Source organism: Suricata suricatta, chromosome 13 (genome assembly GCF_006229205.1).
Source record: "Suricata suricatta isolate VVHF042 chromosome 13, meerkat_22Aug2017_6uvM2_HiC, whole genome shotgun sequence".
Taxonomy (NCBI): Eukaryota; Metazoa; Chordata; class Mammalia; order Carnivora; family Herpestidae; genus Suricata; species Suricata suricatta.
This window is the reverse complement of record NC_043712.1, coordinates 8,593,331-8,616,701: the sequence shown is the minus strand read 5'-3', so window position 1 is coordinate 8,616,701 and position 23,371 is coordinate 8,593,331. Positions and strand designations below refer to the sequence as shown.

The 23,371-nt window shown below is 48.1% G+C and overlaps 1 long non-coding RNA gene across 1 annotated transcript in view; it reads left to right on the top strand.

Moving 5' to 3' along the window:
• Positions 1-20,846, top strand: part of LOC115276915 — a 99,300-nt gene extending 78,454 nt beyond the window's left edge. The window contains exon 4 of the long non-coding RNA XR_003902123.1: positions 20,342-20,846. This is a non-coding gene — a long non-coding RNA (uncharacterized LOC115276915). The remainder of the gene's footprint in view (positions 1-20,341) is intronic.
• Positions 20,847-23,371: the final 2,525 nt, after the last annotated feature.

The window sequence follows — 23,371 nt, the reverse complement described above, 5'->3', positions numbered from 1 at the left end:
GTTGGGGAGAGGGAGGGAGGCAAACCATGAGAGACTCTTGAATACTGAGAACAAACTGAGGGCTGATGGAGGTGGGGGAGGGGGTGATGGGCATGGAGGAGGGCACTTGTGGGGATGAGCCCTGGGTGCTATATGGAAACCAACCTGACAATAAACTATAAAAGGAAAAAAAAGAATCAGAGATACCAGTATAAATTCATAATTTTAAATATACACACAGAAAGATAGATACAGAAGTATACATGTGGGGCACCTGGGTGGCCCAGTCTCTTAAGCCTCTGGCTTTTTTTTTTTTAATGTTTTTATTTACTTTTGATACAGAGAGAGACAGAACATGAGAGGGGGAGGGGCAGAGAGAAGGAGACACAGAACCGGAAGCAGGCTCCAGGCTCTGAGCTAGCTGTCAGCACAGAGCCTGACGCGGGGCTCAAACCCACGAACGTGAGATCTGACCTGAGCCGAAGTCGGAGGCTTAACCGACTGAGCTACCCAGGCGCCCCGCCTCTGGCTCTTGAGTTCAGCTCAGGTCATGGTCTCACAGTTTGTGGGATGGAGCCCCTCACTGGGCTCTGTGATGATGGTGAGGAGGCTGTTTGGGATTCTCTTTCTGCCCCTCCCCCACTCACGCTTGTCCACGCTCGCGCTCTCTCTCTCTCTCTCTCTCTCTCTCTCAAAATGGATAAATAAACGTAAAACAAAAGAAGAAAAAAATCCCTCATTAAAATGCCATACAAACTCAATCCACAAGCTTGAGACATCAGAATTGTGCCCCTCCCCCGCTTTGCGGGAGGAGAGAGGGCACAGAATGGAGGGAGGGCACAGGGGTCCATCCGGGGGTTTCTCTTATGTTTCTTGATGGGGGTGTTGGGTGCACAGGTATATTCGGTTAGTGAAGATAAATCGAGCGATAGGATTTGTGCACTTGTCTGTGTCTGTGTCATACTTCAATAGAAAGCCTTTTTTAAAATGCCCTGTAGCCTAAGCATTTTGGGCCCTCAGACCAATGAAGGTGGCCCAGGGTCCCAGTAGCAGTTGGGACACAGCCTGGGTGGCTGGTCAGGCTGGTTCTGCCTTAAACGGGCCCCTGGAAAAGTACTGTCAGGCCCTCAGCGTTCCCAGGACAAGCGTTCACCCCGACAGGACGACAGGACGCTGACAAGTCCCCGCCACCCGACGGTCCGCCCCGCTGTCCCCTGGGACCATGCCTCAGTGCCAGCTGCCTTTCCTACCCTAACAGCTGTATTTTTCAGGTACAATATGACAGGCTCAATCTATCCCTGTTATATATTTCCCAGTAAATGGACAAGGTGAAAACAGTGTCAGTTCAAATCACTATCATGACACTTAATTCTGATTTACTGTACCTTTTGCTGCAGTCTTGAAAGTGCCTGCGTCCGTGCCGAGCTGGATTGCCCAGCCAGGCCCCACGGGGTCGATGTTAAGATCAGCTTCAATAAAAGAATTTAGGGTAAGGCGGCCCCGGGTGGGCAGGGGGCAAGCCGGGGGCCCAGAGGACCAGCCGGCAGAGACGCCGGAAGCCGCGGCTCTCCCACGCCTCCCTCCCACGGACTCTTTGTCCCCAGCCCTGTGTTTGCAGCAGCTGGGAAATTTATGGAGGCTCCATAAACGGGTTTTACAGACAGCTGTTAGAGCGTGCGGAGCAAGGCTTGGCTGTCGGGGGACCTAGTCGCAGGCTTACAGCCAAGACACTTAAATATTATGGCCCCACATATATAAAAAGTGTGCTGTGCACGTCCTCCGCTGCCTCCCTCCTCCTGACCCGGGAGCCTGGGGTTGCCGGCTCGCCAGACACAGAATGCCTACGAGCCCTGGTCTCGGCCGCTGCCACCGAGGCCAGGGGCCTCTGGCTGGGCTGGCAGCCGGACGCGGGGAGACGCATCCCAAGAGCAGCGCCGGGCACGCGCTGGCCGCCACCTCCTCCCTGCCCTCCTGGCCTGCGTGCCCAGGCTCAGCTCACCAGGTTCTTTTCCCCTAGGGCCCGGCTCCAGCTGTTCTCTCTGTCTTGAAACTCTCCCTCCCCCTCCCTCCCCCTTTTCTTCTCCTGGCCAGTTCGTACAGACCCTTCCAGAACTCGGCTTGAAACGCTGCTTTCTCAGAAGCGGCGCGCCCACCCTCTGGACTCAGGTGTCCCCGTGTATAAAAGCGCCTATCCTCTTTGGACTTCTTCATAACATTTATAACAATTGTAATTACATAATTATTGGTGTCATTATCTGTTTAGTGCCTGTCTTCCCCACTGGACAATAAACTGTGAAAGCGGGGACTCTTTTCTGAATGCATCCCTAGTGCCTTGCACAGAGCCTGGCACTCGATAAATATTCAGTGAATGAATGAATGAAAGATCAAATGAAGACCCGGAGATGAATCCCACACAGCCCAGAGACACGGCCAGGGGGAAGTTGTGCTCAGGTCTTAAGAGCCAGAGAAAGGTTTGGGGGTGTTCAGTGAAGGGGAGCTACTTGGCAAGGGGGAATCAGGAAAGGCTTCTAGGAAGAGGTGCGGTGGGACCTCCTGGTACAGTAAAGTGCTTTGATTCAGGAGTCCCAGCCGTGAAGGTTAAGGTGTGAGTCAGAAGTCTGGTCTCTTAGTTTCTCTGAGCCTCAGCTTCCCCGTCTTTAAAATGGGACCAGGATGGTACTTACGTCAGGTGGTTTTTATAAAGGTTCGGTGTACTTAGCTCAGCACCTGGAGTAAGAGTTGCCGAAGCTGCATTACTGCTGAAGGTAGCCGGAACTCAGTAATTCAGGCAAAGGAAGCGGCGTGTGTGAAGGCGGTTATGAGGGCTAAAACTTCCACTTGATTCGCTGCTGCCTTGGAAGCCATGTTTTGTGTCTCATCCCCTTAGCTTGACCTACTTGACCAGGAGAGAGTGTCTGATCCAGTAAGAGCCGATCCTAGGCTGGCCAGCGACCTATGACCTATGGCTGGGCCATTCAGATTTCCCCTCTGGGGTGTTTGATTGAAGAGGTTTGGGAAGAACTGGCAAGAGAGCCGAAGCTGAAAGACCTATGACGAGGACATTGCCTAACAAGGTGTAAATTATAACGGAGCCCAAGGAAATCGGGAATTTGATTTGCTTGACTGCTTCCGCTCCCCGCCCATCTGTAACTTTAGAAAGACGGTTCTAATTTTTTTCTCTTTTTGAAGAGGCAGGATAGCAGTACAATTAAATTTGACTTCTCACTCAAAGACATCTTAGCTGTGTGACCTTGGACAGAGAGCTTAACCTCTCTGAGCTTCACTTTTCTTGTCTGCAGAATAGAGCTAATTAAAGCATTTATCTCAGTTGTATAGATTCAGTGAGACAAGATATTAGATTATATTACTGTTTGTGGATATCCTCCTCATTAAGAAAAACCAGCCTCATCTAAAAGATTGTGAAGGCTTAACCCTTTACCTCACTTTTTGGGTCTCTAATCTTTCATGGAAAGAAAAAAGGCTTCGAAATCTGCTGAACCCCCACACGGGGCACATTCTCCAGTGCTCTCACTGAATGTGGAAGATGATAGGTTGGGCCATTTGAAATTGTCAACATTCAACTCAATGTTCTATGGACCTCAATGTTCTTTGAATCTTCGAAAGGAAGGAACCCCAAGAGCCACAGAGAGCACTGGGTTGGGGCATTCCTACCCCGCCCCCTACCACCCTCCCGCTAAGAGATGGAATTGAGGCCTAGTCAGGGAACATTCTCCATGCCCAGGGAATAAACCCCATGCAGTGTGGTCCCAGAACGATTTCAGAATCGACAGAGCTGGGACAGTCATATATTTCCTATTCTTGTCTCTTCACAGTGGAAAAGTTTGACAGGGATCGCCGTGTCCGGCTACACCATAGTATGTGGGGCCTGTGGAGGGGAGGTGGCTGGAATTTTTGATTCGTGGATCTCTGAACCAAAATGACCCAGTTCTCTTCTCTCTGATGAAGGGTTTTCTAGGCATCATGCAGAAATCTTGGACTCTGACATTAGTGTTTGGATGGGACCTTGGATGGCTTGTCTAAAGGTGAACAGGTTCTATATGGAGGTGATAGAGGGTATCAAATATGTAGTGGCCAGAGGTCAGACCGTGGTGGATTATTGTCTTGGTCCCTACCACCCCAGCCCCTTGAAGTCACCTTTGGCCATGCAGCTTAACTTTGGCCAACGAGATATGTGAGCAAGTCACACATTGTTCGAGGCAGAAAATCCAAGAGCCAGTTTATGCTTTGCCACACTTTTTCCTGCTGAAATAACCTCAGCGGGCAATGTTCCAGACAGAAGAGCCTCTGGACGCCTGCATCCAGGAAGAAAGCAAACGTGTGGCCAGGCCGCAGCCAGTGTGCCCTGGACAGGTAGCATGGGCGAGATACAGACTCTGGCAGCCGTAAGACCCTACAAGTTTTTGAGTTTCTCCCGGCAACACAGCTGGCTTATCCTCCGGTTAGCATGGTATGCTACGCGAAGGGATGTCGTTAACAATAAAAGTAAAAAAGGGGGCCGTATAGAAGCCACACGTCTGGCTGAACCAGCATCGGGAGTACAAATTAAAGTCACTTTTTTAATATTCCAGGGACTCTGATCCCATCTCCCTATAGAGGAAAGAGTGTCTTCTCTCCTCACAGGACCTGCCTCCTCGGTCTTCTCCACTTACCCTGAGTTAAGTCTGAAGTCCTCAACAAAGGTCTGTTGAAGTTACTGCTCACAGAGAGGATCAGAAAATCTAGTCTGTCCACCAGAGGGAGGGCCTGTGTTCCCGGCTGCTGGCTTCTCTGCCTCACGGTGTCACTGCTAGAAACAGAATGGCCAAAAGCAAGCAACGTAAAAGGAATAATTGATAGATCTCACTATGCTAAAATGTAAAACTTCTGAATGACAACAGACACCATAAACAAGCTAGAAACAAGCTATAGCCTGGGAGAAAATATTTGCAATTTATATAACAGATAAGGGATTAGCATCCAGAATATATAAAGAATTCTAACAAATCAATAAGAAAAAGACAAATGGCCCAATAGAACACTCAGCAAATGATAAAAAACAGTCGATTTATGGAAAAGGAAATTCAAATGGCCAATAAACTTGAAGAATGTTCAGTTTCACTAGTAATCAAGGAAATAAAACATTAAGCGACCATGAACTATATTTCACTCGTCAGATTGGCGGAAAAAAAATTAAATTTGATATTAAATGTTAGGGTGTGTAGAAATGGGGACTCTGGGCCACTGTCGGTGACCATGCAAATTGGCACAGCCACTTTGAGAGACAAGTCCACTTGCTGGGGTCTCCCCCAGAGACAATGCTCGTGTGTAAGGAGGGCTGTGTAGGGGTGTTTGCTACAGTATTTTTTTAATGTTTTTTAATGTTTTATTTATTTTTGATACAGAGAGAGACAGAGCATGAGAGGGGGAGGGGGAGAGAGAGAAGGAGACACAGAACTGGAAGTGGGCTCCAGGCTCTGAGCTGTCAGCACAGAGCCCGACGCGGGGCTCGAACCTCACGTTCGTGGGATCTGACCTGAGCCGAAGTCGGAGGCTTAACTGACTGAGCCACTCAGGCGCCCCTACTACAGTATTTTTCAGAGAGTAAAAACCTGGAGAGAAGCGCCTGGGTGGCTCAGCCGGTTAAGTGTCAGACTCTTGATTTCTGCTCAGGACATGATCTCACGGTTTGTGAGTTCAAGCCCTGCACTGGGCTCTGTGCTGACAGCAGGGAGCCTGCTTGCGATTGTCTGCTTCCTTTCCCTCCGCCCCTCCCCTGCCTTGGAGAAAACCTAAATGTCCATCAGCAGGGGACTAGCCGGATAAACCCTAGCACGACCATGCAATGCAGTACCGTGCAACTATTTACAAGAATGAGATAAGTCTGACGTAACATCAAGAGATACCATTGGGTGAATAAAGAAAGTGGCAGAAAATACATAAGGTACGGCATTTTTTTGTAGAGACAGAAAGAGAAACATATGCAATACTTTAAAAATTATTTATAGGGGCGCCTGGGTGGCTCAGTTGGTTAAGCCTCCGACTTCGGCTCAGGTCATGATCTCACGTTCATGGGTTCGAACCCCACGTCGGGCTCTGTGCTGACAGCTCAGAGCCTGGAGCCTGCTTCCAGTTCTGTGTCTCCATCTCTCTCTGCCCCTCCCCGCTCCTGCTCTGTCTCTCTCTGTCTCAACAATAAATAAAACATTAAAAAAATTTTTTTATAGATATCAATGTGTAAAAAGTATTTGGAAGGATGATCCACAGGGGAACGACAGTGGCCATCTCCGAGATGAGGGAGAAGACCTCGCAGTGTGCACTGGGGGGAAGGTGGTAGGTAGATAGGGTTAGGGGGAAGGGGTCAAAGGGGACTGAGCTTCATTGTTGGTATGTCTGTACTGTTTTGACAGAAGTGAAAAAGGAGAAGGTACGTGTGGACTGCTTGCGTAATTAAAAATGAAGTGTTCATAAGAAGAAACAGGCTGACTGGGAACCAGGAGCACTGATGGGCAGCCATTCTTCAGGGTGTGTGTGTGTGTGTGTGTGTGTGTGTGTGTGTGTGTAAAAACTTAATGAGTCAGGAGAATGTAGCTGCTGGCTCCGACACCCGCAACATGTCAGCGCCTTAACACAACCAAAGTTTATTTCTCACTCATGTCACGATTCAGGGTGCGTGGTGGGGGAGGGGATGCCCTGCTCCACACGGTCACTCAGGGGCCTGGGCCCCTTCCACGTTGTGCTTCTGTCATCTTGGGATGCCTTGTCTTCCTCTGCACTCGGCTGCTGAGTGGGACACAAGAGATACCATGGAGGACTGCTCAGGAGATTTCTAGTCCTCTGGCTGGATCTGACCAAACCTCGCATTCCATTGGTCAGGATGTAGTCATATGGCCCCGCCTAACTGTAAGGGAGGCTGGGAAATGTAGTCTAGCATGTGCTCAGGAAGAGCTTGGTGATCGCAGAGCAGTCTCTGCTGCGGTGCTTCGGCTCCTATTTACGTGGCTGTTCCTATTTACCCACGCTGGCCCACCTTCTGAGTAGGGCACCGACATGATGAAATCCATGCTTGAGAAACATGAGGAGGGCAGACTGGGTGAGGAGAGGATGAAGGGGCTCCTGCCATGGTCCCAATGCTGGGCACTGAGGTCTGTGCCGAGGCAGCAGCAGGGATGGCCTGTGGAGCAGAAAACCCAGGTCTCATAGAGGTAAACTGTAGGCTGTGGGGGTTACTGGTATGGAGACACAGGGTGGCTCCCTGGTTTGAAGGACAGTGGCCTCTAAGCTGGGGAACGAGTTTGGGTCCAGAGATGGGTAGGTAACTCCAGGCCTGAGAGTCCGTAGACATCTGTAGTTGGAAGGGCCCTGCGGGCAGCTGGGTGAACACAGAAGCAAGGCCGAGGAAACAGGTACCGGGCAAAGGACGTGTCCCTGCAATTCCAGCATCCTGAAGTTAGGTCCGCTGGAAAGATGGACTTCAGACACTGTGTGATTGCTGACACAGGGCAGGAGATGGACCAGGTTGAGGGGGAAAACACCTGACGGTGGAGGGAGCTCTGCGTGGGCCACGATCTTTCTGAGAGGGAGGGGCTGGGCCCAAGGGAAGAGAAGCTCTGAGCTAAGTCAGTCCTGGGTGCAGGAGCGTGGCCAGAACGGGCAGCGCTGGATGCAGCTGTACCGCGTTCACCCCCTTAGTTTAATGCTCTGCTACTGTCATTTTGACATTCCGAATAACTGTATCTTTGGACTTGTGTTTCTGTTTTCTTTTTTAAATGTTTATGTATTTATTTGTAAGAGAGAGTGTGCACGTGAGCAGCAGGGAGAGGGGCAGAGGGAGAGAGAGAGAGAGAGAGAGAGAGAGAGAGAGAGAGAGAGAGAGTCCCAAGCAGGCTCCAGGCTCCGCATGGAACCTGTTGCAGGGCTCAGTCTCATGACTTGAGCGGAAATCACGAGTCAGATGCTCAACCGACTGAGCCACTCAGGCGCCCCTAAACTTGCGTGTTGTAAGTGAAGGGCAGTAAACAATGGAGCATGCATGTGAGCAGAGGAGATAACGTGCACCATGTTTGTGTTCACCGCTCTTGCCTCCCTGTTGGTGTATAGTGTCTGCTGTGCCCCGTAGGCACAGAATTACATTGGACCCACAGTGGGTGGGAGCCCAGTGAGATTCCAAGCCATTAAAAGGTGAATGTGTTCCTTTGACTAAGTGGGGTGCCCACAGCCTCCAGTGGCCATGTTTTCCCTTCAATTAAGAATTTGCTTGGGGCATCTGGGTGGCTTAGTCGGTTGAGTGTCTGACTCTTGATTTCGGCTCAAGTCATGGATTTCACGGTTCATGGGATCAAGGCCCCCGTCAGCTCTGTGCTGACAGCTCGGAGCCTCCTTGGGATTCTCTGTCTCCCTCTCTCTCTGCCCCTCCCCTGCTTCTGCACACTGGAGTGCTCTCTCTCTCTCAAAATAAATAAACATTTAAGAAAAAGAATTTGCTTGGAACAGTTGAAAAAAGCAACATGAATTACCAAGCAACTCTTTATCATCCTCTCATACTAGTGCTTCTCTGGATTAGCCCACCACTTAAGTTGAAAACCATGACAGGGAAGGAAAGGACAAGAGCAACCATAGTTCTTTTTCCTCTCAATCTTCCAACTCAACGGAAAGCTAAAGGCAGAGAGCGTTAGTAGCATGTGCATATATCAAGAAGTGAAATAAAAACACTTGAGTTCATTTTGTGCACATTCCTGCTATTCTGGTGAGAAGGGATATGTATGTATCTATATGAGCTACAAAATAAGTGTATAGTTTTGGTGATTCTGCATACAAGTTAAATGCTCTTATATTTACATTTAACATTGGTATTGCCTAAGTGGCATTAAATCTCAAATAAAAAATGTTGTGATCAGTTGAGAGAGAAGCCACTGAAAATTTTTTTTTTAATTAAATTTTAACATTTTGCATTGTACTTTTTCTCTGCGTTTTGGATGGGGGGCGGGCAATGTTTTCATTTTGCACCAGGCCCTGCCAATTATGTGGCCAGCCCTGAGTGCAGGGTTTTGCCTAGGACTTCAAGAACCAAGCAACGTCTGCCTTAGGGAGAATGTTTTGGCTCACTCATTCCTTGACCCAGTGTTTGAGGTCCTCTGTAATTTGGCTCCCTCTCTGATCCCAGTGGCAGATCGCCCCATGTCTCGGAGCTAGACTTGAGCTCAGCTGCCCCAGCTCGAGCCGCAGCTCTGCTTTTGCTGGCTGTGTGGTCTCAGACAAGTTATTTAACCTCTCTGTATCCCACTTGTGCCATCTCTTGAATGGGGATTTTGATAATAGTACCTACCTCAAAGAGTTAGATGAGATAATACCCACAAAGTATTTGGAACAGCCCTTGAAACCTACAGTTGGGACTCGATGTGGGTGAACTCTTACCGTTCTAGCATTTTCTACACTTCTGCTATCGGGTGGAGGAAGTCCCTGGCTGCCCTCCCCTCTTGCATCTTGGTGATGCTGGAAGATGGGGTCACACTCAGTCCCTGTGCTGAGGAGGGAGCTGTGGGGAGTGGGGCTTCCTAGTAGGACACGGACTTTAGGCCTGTGGTGTGGGGGTCCCCTGAGGGCTCCATGTGAGGCTGTGAAGGCGGCTGTGGGTCTGGGGTCGGGCTGGGGGGATGTTAGAGATCTCTTGGTCTCCTTGTGGTTATTACTTTTCTAGGGCTGCCTGCTATGGAAAACAGTGTGGAAGTTCCTCAAAAAATTGACAATAGAACTCCCCTAGGACCCAACAATAGCACTGCTAGGAATTTACCCGAGGGATACAGAAGTGCTGGTGCACAGGGGCACATGTACCCCAATGTTCATAGCGGCACTTCCAACAATAGCCAAATCATGGAAAGAGCCTAAATGTCCATCACCTGATCAAGAAGATGTGGTATATATATATATACACAATGGAATACTACATGGCAATGAGAAAGAATGAAATCTGGCCATTTGTGGCAAAGTGGATGGACCTCAAGGCTGTCATGCTAAGTGAAATAAGTCAGGCGGAGAAGGACGGATACCATATGTTTTCACTCATAGGTCTAACAGGAGAAACTTAACAGAGGACCATGGGGAGGGGAAGGGGTAAAAGAGTTAGGGAGAGGGAGGGAGGCAAATCATGAGAGACTCTTGAATACTGAAAACAAACTCAGGGCTGAAGGGGGAGGAGGAGCAGGGAAGCGGGTGATGGACATGGAGAAGGGCACTTGTGGGGAAGAGCACTGGGTGTTATATGGAAACCAACCTGACCATAAACTAAAAAAATTTTTTTTTCCTACGGCTGCCAAACAAAGTACCACAGACTGGATGGTTCAAGCAACAGAAACTTATTTTCTCGTAGTTCTGGCAGTTTAAAGTCTGAGAACAGGTGTTGGCGGGCCGGTTTCTTCTGAGGCTCTCTCCATGGCTTGCAGATGGCTGCCTTCTTCCGGTGTCTTCACAGAACCTTCCCTCTGTGTGCACATGTGCTAAGGTCTTCTCTTCTTCCAACCGACTGAGCCACCCAGGTGCCCCCTAAGGTCTTCTCTTCTTAAAAGGGCACTGGACATACTGGTTTAGGGCCCACCCAACCACCTCATAATCGTAATTACCCCTTTAAAGTCCCTGGCTCTAGGGGCACCTGGGTGGCTCAATCTGTTAAGCTTCCAAAGTCAGCTTAGGACATGATCTCACGGTTCATGGGTTCAAGCCCTACATCGGGCTCTGTGCTGACAACTCAGAGTTTGGAGTCTACTTCTGGTTCTGTGTCTCCTCTCTCTTCCTCTCCCTCGCTCATGCTCTGTCTCTCAAAAATAAATAAAAAACAAATAAATAAAAATGAAGTCTCTGGCTCCAAATTCAGTCACATTCTGATGTAGTAGGGGGTTGGAACTTCAACATGTGAATTTGGGGGGACACCGTCCAGCTCATAAAAGTGTCTGTGAATGCACGGCTGTGGGTTCCTCTGACCGCCTGATTGCACACCCGTGTGTCTGTGTCAGAATCTGAGCACAGGTCTGTCCATCCTAGTGTCTGTCTGACCTTCAAGACTCCCGGGGCTTGGCATGCCTGTGTTCATGAGGCCTCCACCGCATTCGGGGTCGACCTGACCATTCCGTGATTGTGTCTGGAAGTGAGTAGGTCCTGCAGGACAGTGGAGGTCAGGGGGCCTGGGGGAGTGGGATGTGCTCGCCTCGGGGTCCGGTGCCTGTGGGCCTGTCTTGTGTGTGTCTATAAACTCGAAATCTTGTGTGTGGCTGCAAGGCAGGATTTGAAAGGCAAGGGGAAGGATCATATTAATTTGAGATTGGAGAGAAGACAGGATGTTTACAAAAGCAAAAGAACAGCGGGGTAAACATATGTTGGAGATGACTCTGAGCCCACAGCAGCCGAGGCTGGGCTGGCTGCAGGGTGGATGCTGTGGCGTGTTGGTGTCTTTAAAACTGTCACCAAACCAGATACAGAAGCAAAACAATGGGACCCAGCAGAACCCAGTGGGGGCGGGGAAGGAGGAAGCAGCCATGCCTGGGAGGGGGGTTGTGCCTGGGAGGGGGGGGTCGTCTTGAAGGTCGCTGTCAGCACATAGCTGCCCCTCCCCCACAATGACCCTTTCTCGCTCTCCACCCACTTCTTTCCAGCTGAACAGTCTGCACCCTGAGCCCTGGAGCCGGGGGCAGGCCTGATGCCCCCACTCAGGCTGTGCTCAGTGCTTTGCTGGCGTTTACTCCTCCCTGTGAGCCCACAAGGCGGGTAATTATTATCTCCATCTAAGAGTGGAGGAAACCGAGACCCAGGGAGACCCAGGGCCTTGGTCAAGCTGGGATCTGAACTGAGGTCTGTCTGACTGGTCTCAGGATTTCTGGATGTGCTTGTTAAGAAATAATGAAAGAAAGAGAGAAAGAAGGGAGAGAGGGAGGAAGGAAGGATGGAAAGGAGGAAAGGGAAGGGAAAGGAAGGGAACGGAAGGGAAGGAAAAATAAATATTCCCCATGCTTTGAGGTAGAATCGGTGTGCAGGCGCGGGTTAACACCCCGAAGGCCAGGAACTAACCCTCACTTTCTCTAGCACACCCATCCATCCTATAAAAAATGGGATCAAGTGCTCCGATCTGTTCTTTTTGGAAAATCACTGGCAGTCCAGAAATGGTGAACACTGGTGGCTTCTAACCGAGGGAGCCAACTTTTTCTTGGGAAACAGTTGGGAAGGGGATGGTGAGGACAGTGATTGTCTGCTCCCCTCCCCCGCCCCCAACTCACACTGAGTACCAGCATCCGTGCCACTCAGCCGTGGACCTGGGTGTGCATGTCCCCTGGGCTGCCCGCTGGCTGGTCCGTTTTCCTGCCTGCCCCGTCCTTGCTGTGCGTTTTCATCCCTCCTTTTATTTCAGCCAACATTGCTTTCAGGTGGGTCTCTCTTGGTCTTGAGGTACAAATCTTCCCCTTGTTTGTACCCACTGGGGCCTTTCTCTTGGTGACTGTTTCCTTGTGTGCTTTGTAGTTGTCTGTAAACTCACACGCAGCACGGCTTGTTTCCTTCCCCCAGGGCCCATGTGCCTGGGTTGTGTGGCTGGAGCGGTTTGAAACCCGCCTCCGCTGGCGATCCAAGGGTTCTGTCTGGTAGTAGGTGCGGTTGCTTATTAACTTCCCAGGCCAAGTGTCCAGGCTTTGTGCAGGAGCGTGGCGCGGCCCCGGACCTCCCGTTTTCTTTGCAGCTCCTGCCCGGGTCTGTGGCAAGTCTTTTGTCTCTTTCACGGGCCAGCGGGCAGAAATTTTCCCCCATAAGTTTTCATAGGTAGAGTTTCTGTCATCCGTTGGTAAGAATGGCACTTTCTCATTTCCATGACAGTAGCTGCCTGGACCCATCGTACCTGGAATCGGCTGTGTGACTGGCCGCCTTTCTGCCTTCCGGCTCCCTCGTTCTTGCTGTCCGTTGTCTCTCCTCGTGGTGCTTTTCAGCTCTGTCTGCAGCCTGGTTCTTCCACCACGGATTCCTTCAAGGGCGAAAGGCCCCCCTGTCACCATGGCATTGGCTCTATTCACCTCCAAGTTTTGCTAAGCAGTGTACTCCAATGCACGCCTTCTAATGGCAATTGCAATTTCGTCTTTGATTTTTCTTGGATTTGCGAGTGCCTTGTTTCTTTCCCAAGGTTTCCTTTTTCCTCTTTATCTTTTGTCAGTTCTAACATACTTGCAAAGTGGATCCTAACCAGAAAGGACAACTAGAAAGGTGTCTAGAGATGGTTTACTTAAGTTGAATGTTTAAGTAAATTGACAGTGCCTGATGGCCAACACACAGGCGGGGAACCAAGTGGCCAGACAGGATCCCCCGCTCTGGGCCAGACTTGGCTGTGTCATTTGGATGCTGCAGCTTTACTAAAGGTCCCATGGCCTCTGGCTACTTGTCAGGAACTCGGTGGCAGGAAAGTTCAGGGCAGAATCCTCCCAGTGCCTCTTTGTCTTAGCCAGCAACTGCCCCCAGGGCTCCTGGCTCCCATCAGCCTCCTCCCCAGGGAGCTTCTCAACCTGAAGTTCTGCCCAGTGACCTGACCCTCTTCGTCTGGTGCCTGTGGCTCCCTCTTTCTTGGCTTGGAGCTCAGCTACCCATTTATATCCTTTGGTTATATTTAATCTCACGTTTTGATGTAGGTAGAGGAGTGGGGATTTCCCATGCTGACCCAATGCACTGCATCCCACTAGAAGTTTCTGGCACAGCTGTATACCTGTGAGCAAGACATTCAGCATCTCTCAACTACAGTTTCTTCATCTATAAAATAAACAGGTTTTATAATAGGAATAACTACAAATAGGTTGTTACAGGGATTATGGGAGACAGGTGTGCAAAGAGTTTAGCATATATGGTGCCTGGAATATGGGAGGTATCACATAAAAAGTAGGTATTTTATTATTTCTGCTTCTATTTTAAATACGTGTTTTAATTTCTTTTAATGTTTATATATATATTTTTTTTTTGAGAGAGAGAGAGACAGACAGAGCATGAGCAGAAGAGGAGCAGAGAGAGAGGGAAACACAGAATCTGAAGCAGGATCCAGGCTCTGAGCTGTCAGCACAGAGCCTTACCCTGACGTGGGGCTTCAGCCCACAAACCATGAGATCATGACCTGAGCTGAAGTCGGATGCTTAAGAGACTGAGCCACCCAGGCGTCCCTTGTATATATTTTTAATGTTTATTTATTTAGTTTGAGAGGGAGCATGTGAGCAGGGGAGGGGCAAAGAGAGAAAGAGAGAGAAGATTCCAAGCAGGCTCCACGCTGTCAGTGCCGAGCCTGATGTGGGACTCAAGCTCATGAAATGTGAGATGGTGACCTAATTCAACACCAAAAGATGGATGCTTAACTGGCTGAGCCACCCAGGCGCCCCATCTTGCTCCTGTTTTATACATGAAGATCTCAGGCTCAGAGAGATTAAGCAACCTGCCTAAAGTCACAAAGCTGGTCAGTTGAATAAACCCCAAATGTTTGAGTCTTCTCAGCCCAGGAGCCAGACATGTGAGTGAAGAGGTCTTTAGAATGAACTGGGCCCCAGTGACCATCTGAATAAATGCTCATGAGAGACCTCAGTTGAGAACAGCTAGCAGAACCCAGTCAACCCCCAGATTCGTGAGCAAAGTAAATGGTTGCTATTATTGGATGCCACTGTTTTGGGAAGGTTTGTGGCACAGCATTGGACAACAGGACCCCTGGTCAGTTGCTTACTAGGCACAGTGTACTGCTTGGGTAGACACAAGGCCACAGTACTGTGTCATTGGTTCGTTCATCCATCTACTGAACAAACACATACTGAGCCCCAGTTCTCCCCGGGGCCCTTTGCTAGGCACTGGGGATTCATTAGTAAACAAGACAAACAAGATGAAAAACAGACCAACAAGAAAGAAAACACCAGGTAGTGATAAGTGCCAGGGTGAAAATAAAACGTGACGAGACAGAGTGACAAATGGAGCGCTTTCAACTTATGTGATTAAGGAAGTCTTCTCTGCTCCTTTTAAGGTGAAGGGAATGTCAGGAGAGAGTAAGGGCTGTAGCAGAATATTCCAAGCAAAAGCATTGCTGGTAGAAATGCCCTGCGGTGGGAATGAGCATGTTGGGGCATCCTTGGAAAGCTGGTATGGCTAGAACATAATGAATGTGGGAGCAGGGGCCACAAGAGGGACACTAGGAGGTATGTGAGGGCCTTTGTAGGCCAAGGAAACAATGGTAGCATTTTGTGCAAATGCAACGAAAAGGCACTGGTGGGTATTTTAGCAAGGTGGTGTGTCAGTCAGAGTAGGACAGGCTGTGCTGCAGTAACAAATAAACCCTAAAACTTCAGTGGCTTTCTACTATAGAAGGTTTACTTTCCCCTTAAGTAGCAGTCATCTATGTGCTTGGAGGATTTCTTCTCAATGGCAGCTCAGGAGCTCAGGCGGCCTCCGTTTTGTAGCTCCGTTATCTTATATCTTACAAGTCACCATAAGTCTTCTTCCTAGGGACAGGCTGGGGTGGGGGAAGGCATACCAGACCTTATCTACCGTAGCCTGAAGTAATGTAGATGGCGCTGCTCACATCCCATTGGCCAGAAGTAGTCACATGACCAAGCTAACCCTAGGGGGAGGCAGGGAACACACAGAAGCGCTCACAGATACACCGAGAGCTCCCAACAGCCTCTACCACAGAGAGTAATAGAATCTGATTTGTGTTTCCAGTCAGCACTTGCAGTGACTGCAAGAAAAAAGTGAACCGTGAGCATTGGGAATCCCAGCTGTGAGGAGGTTCTGAAATTGGAGCCCAGATTTCTCCTCTTTTGAATTTGTCTCTCATGGCCCTTAATGCTGGGCAAATTTTACCTCCTGGAACAAAAAAACCCAACAAAATGAAACAAAACCAAAAAAAAAATCACTGAAAGTTGCATCTGGCTCAGGTCAAATGTGGAGCCAAGATTTCAAAACCAAATGTTTAATCAGGGAAGCCCTGATTCCTAGACTTTGGGATCCTGGATTTGTAAGTTCCAGGAACTAACCTGGAAACCAACAAGAGTTATTTAGTCTCATAAGCACATACTGTCACTTTATTTCATAAAATAAAGGGCATCTTAACATGTATAAATCAGAAGGAAATAATAGCACAATAAAGAACATTCCTTTTTTAATGTTTATTTATTTAAAAAGTTTTTTTATGTTTATTTATTTTTGAGAGACAGAGAGAGACAGCCTGAGCAGTGGAGGGTCAGAGAGAGAGGGAGATACAGAATCCGAAGACAGGCTCCAGGCTCTGAGCTAGCTGTCAGCACAGAGCCCGATGTGGGGCTCGAAACCACAAACCGTGAGATCATGACCTGAGCCAAAGCCAGACACTCAACCGATTGGGCCATCCAGGCACCCCAATGTTTGTTTATTTTTGAGAGAGAGAGAAAGAGAGAACCAGCAGGGAAGGAGCAGAGAGAGAGAGGGAGACAGGGGATCCAAAGTGGGCGCCATGCTGACAGCAAAGAGCCCAATGCAGGGCTCGAACTCACAAACCTCGAGATCATGGCCTGAGCTGAAGTCGGACGCTTAACTGACTGAGCCACCCAGGCGCCCAGAACATTCTTTTCATAGGAAAGACAGTTGACAACTTTATACAGATCACGTGCACCGCACATGGGCATAGTCACACTAATCCCATATCCACTAATAATGTATGTTCGTTGTCTTTCTGGACTTGCCCATGAGAATTTTTTATCATCGTTAAATCAATGAATCTGTGCCATGATCTACTGTGTAACTATTCCAAGTTGCGGTGTAAGAAGTTGCTTGAGGCAAATTACCACTTTTCACTCAGAGTCACCCTCAAAACTTTCAATTTGGGATTCACATTTGAAATCACTGTTTGTCTTCTTTTCCTGTGACATCTTAACGCTCATGCTGTGCCCCTCTCAACTGGGAGCCAGACAGGCCTCTTTGAGGTGTCTTTCCCCTTAGGTAGGGCGGCTAAGATGAATCCTGTGCTTACCTTGTAGCCTACATTTTAAGCCGGAGCGTGCACATTGTGCCCAGTTCCGGGTGTCCTGCCACTTTCCTGTAATGTCGTCACTTACAGACGGAAATGCAGTTCTGCTGGTATAATGCCACATTGTTTTTATTTCTCCCGTTTCCCTCCTTGCATTTCCTGCCTCATTGACAGGCACTGGTCCATGAACTGACGCTTGGAGGCTACAGGGCTGAGTGAACAAAAGCGGCCGATGTCTGGAGCCAAACACGGAGGTTTAGGCACCAGGGTGCCAAGAGCCAAGGGTGGCCACACAGGCAAAGGGCACACATCTGGGGGGATGCAGGGGAAGAAGGCACATGTCTTGGTGATTGGGACAGGCCAGGGAAGAGCAGGGGGAGCTGGGGGACTAGAGAAGCCTTGTTAGGACCTTCGGGAGCTAACTGGACCCCACCTGCTTCTAGCCCTTTCCAGTCAGACTGACCCCTCCCCCACCCCTTACCTCCTCTCCACACAAGGCCTCCTTCTCCTACTCTTGTGTCCTTTGAGCACGTCTTTCTTCCTAGAGGACCTCCTTCTTGTGCCCCAACCCTCCCTTTTCTTCAAACGGAGCGTCTGTGCCTTTTCTCACATGGACAGAAAGAAACTTGGCACTCACTGGCCTTAGCCTCTTCGCTGCCGTGAGCCGTGAGGCTGAAATACTGGATGTGAGGTACCCAGAGAGAGGAGGCAGAGATGGCTCCCAGGTTCTTGGCTGAGCAACTGGAAAGATAAGAGTTTCTTTCTTAAGAGTTTCTTTCTTTCTTTCTTTCTTTCTTTCTTTCTTTCTTTCTTTCTTTCTTTCTTTCTTTCTTTCTTTTTCTTTCCTTCCTTCCTTCCTTCCTTCCTTCCTTCCTTCCTTCCTTCCTTCCTTCCTTCCTTCCTTCCTTCGAGTTTCTAACAGGAGAGATGGAGCAGAGGGAGGGAGGAGTGGGTCTGGAAGGCGCAGTTGCAAGCAGAGTGTTACACTGGAGACGCCCATTAGACATTCAGACAGGCATGTTGGGTAGGCCGTTGGATAAAAAAATTTGCAACCCAGGAAAGGGGATGGGGCTAGAGACAAAGTTGGAGTCAGCATTACAAGGCTGGTATTTAAAACCATTTTTTTTTTTTTTGGATATGAGATTCCATGGGATGTATGTCTTTTTTTTTTTTAAGGTTTTCTTTAAGTTCACTTATTTATTTTGATAGAGAGCGAGAGAGAGAGAGCATGTGAGCGGGGAGAGGGGCAGAGGGAGAGAGAGAATCTGAAGCAGGCTCTGTGCTGTCAATGTGGAGCCTGACACAGGGCTTGATCTCATGATTTGTGAGATCATGATCTGAGCTGAAATCAAGAGCCAGATGCTCAACTGACTGAGCCCCCCACGTGCCCTGGAATGTATGTCTTTCAGACGCTGTCCTTCAGCCGAGGATGGCTGGTCCTTCTGGCAGGCGTTGGGCCACCTCTTAACCTCACCCTCATCCTTCGGGCCATGTACCCTTCACAGCAGCTCCGGACACCCCGCACCTTCCTCTCTGCATATTCGCACAGCTTACGTCCTTTGCCTGCCTGGCGAGGGCTCTGTGTTCTTCAAGGACCACATCCTTTCCTTCTGCAGCTTCTTCCTGGAAGAATATTTCTCTTCTTTCTGTTACAACAGCACTTTGACCATATGTTATCGACACCCTTGGGCAGATTGCTTCACACTATAATGTAATACCTGTGTTGTTGATAAATATTTTAGAAGACTACCCAAAGTGTTTACTCCATGGTAATTTCTTCTAGCACCTCAACCCTAGCATCTTCCCTCCTTAAAATCTCTTTCCCAAGGCTTAGCACTTCAGGGAAGAAATGATACAACATAATACCCACAAACAAACAACAAAAACAAAGGGTAACTCCTTGGCTGTGAATTCTCAAATTTCACAATTAAAAATCCATGGCATTAAGAGAATAAGCAGACAAACTACAGATTGGGGAGAAGTATTTGTAGATGACAGTGTCTGGCCCATGAGTAAAGAGATGCGACCCTCCCGTGCGTCCAGTTGATTTGGTTCAGGGTAGATGTGCCCGCTAGTTGGGAATTGGAATTCTCTCCCCGTAAGTCTGGAATTAGAGCCTAGAGACACTTGTCTGTGTCTCAGATCGCTGGATCGACATGATGCATAGCGCACTGATGGTGCCATGATGGCGGTCATGTTAGACTGTGAACAGGGAGAAGAGAACAGAGGTCTGTTGGAAAGGGTGAAGAACAGAAGCAGACACACAAAGAGAAGGAGTAACAGGAGGCCATGTGACCCTGGAAAAGCTCCAGAATTTTCCTGCCATGTGATTGTTTCCATGAGAATCCCTATTTGTTCCACAAATTCTTTTTTGCCTAAGCTGGAGCGCATTTCTGTTGCTGACGACCAGATCATTGTTAGCAACAGAATCTGAATCTCCTCCAGACTGCATGTCTTGAGGTGGAAGCTGACTCTCTAAATTCAGAAGCCTGACCAGGATTCTACATGAGGGATTGAAGAAACAAGCACTGTCCATGGAAGAGTAGGACTCCATCCCCCAGAATGTTCTCCAGGACTCTGGGAATCCTGTTTAAGGATTGTGTATAGCAAAGCTACAAGGATTCAATTTGGAGTTTGATGCCTCTGACCCCCACTTAATCACAGAGTGACTTAGGAAACCCAAATTTTCCTAGCTGTCATATGGGGATCACAATTCCTGCATCATGGGATACAGGTCGGTATTGAGTGAAATAATTGATGCAGGAGAGTCGAGGGAAATGCCTGTGAATGGAAATTGTCATGATTTCTTTCTTTAAAAACTTTTGTTAATGGTTTATTTATTTTTGAGACAGAGAGAGACAGAGCGTGAATGGGGGAGAAACAGAGAGAGAGAGAGGGAGAAACAGAATCCTGAGCAAGCTCCAGGCTCTGAGCTGTCAGCACAGAGCCCAATGCAGGGCTCGAACTCATGAACCGTGAGATCATGACCTGAGCCAACGTCAGATTTTTAATCTGACTGAGCCACGCAGGTGCCCCCAAATTGTCATGACACTGTTCATTCAAGAAATATTTGTTGAGTTCCTATGTGTCCTGGCATGGTGGGGAAAGAGAGACAAGATTGCTAAGGTGCCTGCCCTCCTGAAGCCTCCAGTCTAAAGAAAAGGAAGTGGCTATTCTTGAGGGCCTTCTTTGTGCCAGCTCTCTGGAGCAAGCTCCTCTTGACCAGGAAGCATATTGGAAGAACCACAATTTAGGTCTGTCATTCTTTGATGCCCCTGTGTAATAAAAGCAGCTCTGCACGTGGTTATGGTTTCTGAGTTTCAATGGCACTGTTTGTGGTTGTTTTGAGTTAATTTTTCCTATGTTTTCCTATGTTTACAGTCAAACTCTGTGAGAGAGAGCCAGCCACGTGTGCACCCCTGGCCCGCCAATGCGTTCAGCCCACCTGCCTGCCTTCTGCTCCCCCAGGGGTCTGTGTTCAGTCTGAGAGCACAGACCAGATCAAAAACTGTGTTAAGTTCTGTTTCAGCCAGCAAGACTGATAAACGGATGAGATTTCCCCCTTGGTCTCTCAAGGCAGGATCAATCCATTCTAGTTCCCACAGATCAATGCCAGAAAATAGCCCAAGGAGTAACGATGTGTTTATTAATTGGGAGCGCTTTGAGGGAGGGGGCAATGAGGACAGAAGGGAGTGGTGGGGATCTCAGGTTCGGGAGGCTGTCCGAGTGGACGCTTGGGCCTGGGTGCTGAAGGGCTGCTAAGCAGCGAAGACCTGTCCCCAGACTGTTGGCCGCACGTCATTGAACACCTTTGGGATCTCGTCACATCTGAAATACACTGATGTTTTTCTTCCCCGATGATGTTCATTATTAAAATGTTACAAGAAAAAAATTTTTTTAATATTTTAAATTTATTTATTTTTGAGAGAGATGTCTAGACAGAGCCCAAGTGGGGGAGGGGCAGAGAGAAACGGAGACACAGAATCCGAAACAGGCTCCAGGCTCTGAGCTATCAGCACAGAGCCCGACATGGGGCTCGAACCCACAAACCGTGAGATCATGACCTGAGCCGAAGTTGGACACTTAACTGACTGAGCCACCCAGGTGCCCCTAAAATGTTAAAAAAAAAAATTATCTTCCTCCCTGATAAGGAACAGTGATCGTTTTTTACTTTATTTCTTTATCTTTCCCCAGATTTGCTGAAATACAATGACGTGTAAATTGTGTAAGTTTAAGGTGTACGACTGATGATTTGATAAATGTATGTATTGTGACATGATCACCACTGCGAGGTTGGCTAACACACTCGTCATGCCGTACTTAGCATTCATGTGTGCCTCAACAACTTTTAGGTTCTACACTCTTAGCAACTTTTAAGTATATAATATAGTCTGTAAAATATATTTAAGTATATAATATAGTGGTCACCAGACTGTGCATTCGATCGCCAGAACTTGATCATCTTGTCACTGGAAGTTTGTACCCTTTGGCCACCTTCACCCATCTTCCACCCCCACCCCCAGTGTCCCCGGCAGCCTCTGATCTGCACTCTGTTTCTTTCAGTTTCATTTTTTAGATTCCTCATATAGGTGGGCTTATACAGCATTTGCCTTTCTCTGTCTGACTTTTTTTTTTAATATTTACTTATTTTTGAGAGAGAGAGAGAGAGACAGAGTATGAGCAGGGGAGGGGCAGAGAGAGAGGAAGACACAGAATCCAAAGCAGGCTCCAGGCTCAGAGCTGTCAGCACAGAACCTGACAATGGGGCTCAAACTCAAGAACCATGAGATCATGACTTGAGCCGAAGTTGGACACTTAACCAACTGAGCCACCCAGATGCCCCTCTGACTTATTTTACTTAGCATACTGTCCTCCTGGTTTGTCTATGCTGTCACAAATCACAGAACTTCCTTCTTTTTAATGGCTGAATAATATTCCTGTGTGTGTGTGTGTGTGTGTGTGTGTGAGTCAAACTTTATCCACTCATAGCTTATTTCTGTGTCTTGACTCTTATAAATAATGCTGCAGTGAACGTGGGAGTGAGGTGTCTCTTTGAGATCTTATTTTCATTCCCTTTGAGTCTGGCGCCTTAGCCCGCTTGGCCATCCTGACACCTATTTTCATTCCCTTTGGATATGTACCTGGACATGGGGTTGGTGGATCACATGCTACTTCTGTTTTTAATCTTCTGAGGAACTTCCATACCGTTTTCCAAGGGAACAGTGATTTTAAATGACCTGTTAATATGCCCAGCCTCAGGAGGTGACCTGATTGACAAAGCCAATTTCCCAGCCTCCCTCACAGTTGGAGGTTGCCATGTGACCCATTTCTGGCCCATGGGATCTAACCTGGTCTGTTGGGGAGTTTCTGGGAAAGAGTTTGCTCCTGTCTGCCTTCGTGCTATGGAAGAGGAGGCCAGGACATCTGAAGCTGAGGGTCCATTCTGTGCCCACGAGGCAGCAAGTCTGAGTATAAAAGATAACCAACTGCGGATGTCAGCATAGGAGGGAGGGACTTGGCTCTCAATGCCTTCATTGTCCTATAAGACTGAATGTAGATGACTCCTGGCCAGCAAAATAAATGCCTGTTCAAGCTACCATTGGTTGGGTGTCCTGTAATTTGTATCCATATTCTTAAGATGCTAAAATATATAGACATGCTAAAATAGAAAGTGAAAATCTCTATCCTCCCCTTACATATAGCCACTATTAAACTGTTAACATTTGGTATAGGTTTTCCAAGTGTCTAACGTATTTTAATACATGTAACTATTTATAAATACATATAAAGCAATGGGCTCATAGAATAAATGCATTCTGTTCTATACCCTGTTTTGGATTTCTGTCTTCCTCAACAGAACGACATGGTATATTTCTATGTCTGTCCAGCTTTCTTTTTTTAATGATTCAGTCTTCTAATGCTGGACATTTAGGATATAACCAATATTTTCTCATTATAAGCAATGCTGAAATCATTATCCTTGAACATACATCTGTGTGCACTTGCCTGATTGTTTACTCTAGATAATTATTAGACATGGACAGAGGGTAGCACACATTAAATGTTGACACATCCATGTATTAAACAAATGTTTATTGAGGGGCTAGTATGTGGGACATATTTAGGCTTGATGAACAGATACCATGGTGGAGCTTTTAGTCTGGTGGGGAGACTGAGAATTGAACAGGTAGACAAATAGGAAATAGCTACACATTGTGATGAGTGGCACGTGGGAAATGAGTGGATGTGGCATGAATGCAATAGGAAGTACTTAGATGACCAGTGAAGGCCTTCACGGTGGTGGCATTTAAATTGAGAGTTTAAGGATGAGACGGGCCCGGGCCTACGAAGGTGGTGAGGAGTGCTGTAGGTGCAATCTCCCAGGGAAGAAAAAGCTTTCAAATGTAAAGA